A 1,827-nucleotide genomic window follows, 5' to 3' on the forward strand; every position below is an offset into this window, starting at 1 on the left:
GTTAATATTCACAATTACAGTGGTTACGACTCAGGATACAGCATCACTAATGCTGCTCAGAGCCAGTTTATACTGAAATTAAGTTCTTTACACCAAGTAAATGGTTGTCCACAACCACTGGCTAGAACCAAAACGTCTAGATTTTGGGAGAAACAAATGCTGCTCCAGACATCCACTCAGCTTCTTCTGTTCCTCAATTCATGCTCAGAAACCTTTCATGTTACTTTTGGTTTTGGGGGTTTGGGTCTGCTGACCCTGCCCACTTGAAGAGGCTGCCTGCTGTGCTACTTTCTGCTTTAACGTTGTCCAATCAAAAGTGTAGTCATATTGGTGGTTCAGGGTCCTGAAAAGAATGCGAAATAGCTGCCTCGGATACATACAATCCAGGGCCTCTTCAAAGCGCAGCCCATGACAGTAGTGTAAGTACATGGCAAATTCCGTGGGAAATCCCTTACATAAAACTTCAACAGGAGCGGACATCTTCTTTTCACTAGTCTTCATATTTTTGTTTCTTTGTTGCAGCCTTGAGTCCTTGCCACGGCAAACTGGTTCTATTAAAGTACGTCAAAACATATCCTAAAGATTCCATATCATCTTGGGGACTTAGTTCAATCCCAAGATGTGCATTGATGCTAGCACACTGGGCAGTGCCAGTGAGATTTTTATCTTTCCTGTACGGTAGGTGTTGTCGTGTCCTGTTGTCTCTGTACTTTTTGGCCAAACCAAAATCAATAAGGAATAGCTTATTACAGTGAGGCCCAATACCCATTTGGAAGTTGTCTGGTTTAATTTCTCTGTGTATAAAATTCGTTGTATGCACATTTTCAATTCTACTGATCATCTGGTCAGCTAACATAAGTAGTTTTCATTTTTCATTGTGAATCTTCTTGAACAGAAGCTGAAGAGGTCTTCGAAGCTGGGTTCAAGAAGATCCATGACTATCACATTGTAGTCTTTTTCCTGACTATACCACCTTACGTGCGGGATGCCGACCCCACCTTGGAGGATCTTACAGCGCTCTCGTCTGGCAGCTGTGGGTCCTGGGCCTTCTGCGACTTCAGCTCAAGGCCACTTCCTCGTCGTTGGTGATGTTGATGGCTAGGTAAACGTCCCCGAAGGAGCCGGACCTGATCTTCCCTACCAGTTTGCATTTCCCCCTGACGATGAATTTGGCTTTGGAGCCGCTGCTGCTCGCCATCTTGAGCGACGAAGCTGGAGGCTGGGGCCAAGCCCCGGCACCTCTGAAGGCCGACGGGCTAGTCCACGGAGCACTGCGGTGGCGGTGGAAGAGGCGGACAGAAAACGGGGGTGGGGGCACGCTGAGTTTAGGGCGGCGATTCCGCTGCCCCCGCTGCCGCCGGCTCCCGTCGGAGGGACCCCTGTCATTTCACAGACACGGACATCCCGTTACTCCGGCTCCAGCCTCTAGTTCCAGTTTTGGAGAGATGCTTAGTGCTTTTCATAGATGCTGAATAAGACCACACTCCCACCAACACTGAAACAGTGCTCCATTTAGACAAAGTCTCAACACGGGTTGTCTCCAGTCTTCTGATATCGTCTATTGTCAGTGGTGAGAGATGATCTTCATGTCCTTTATGTTTACATTTCTCTGACAGAAAGTGTTGATAAACACCTCTTTACATGCCAACAGTCGATGGGAATGTCAATTTTTAGAGAAATATCCGTTTGTTTCACCACATCATATTTTAAAATCGAATCCTTTGTATTGAATCGACATTACAAAGCTGTCCCGTTTTCTGTCATACAATTCTCCAACACTTATCCCTCCACAGGGTACATTTCCCACGACCAATATACAGAGTTTCT

At 46.3% G+C, this 1,827-nt stretch overlaps 1 pseudogene; it reads right to left on the reverse strand.

The window, feature by feature from the left end:
- Positions 1-204: 204 nt before the first annotated feature.
- LOC130016994 (casein kinase I-like) lies at positions 205-1,198 on the reverse strand (annotated as a pseudogene).
- Between the last annotated feature and the right edge of the window lie 629 nt (positions 1,199-1,827).

The sequence above is a fragment of the Sorex fumeus genome, unplaced genomic scaffold (assembly GCF_029834395.1).
Source record: "Sorex fumeus unplaced genomic scaffold, SorFum_2.1 ptg000170l, whole genome shotgun sequence".
NCBI lineage: Eukaryota > Metazoa > Chordata > Mammalia > Eulipotyphla > Soricidae > Sorex > Sorex fumeus.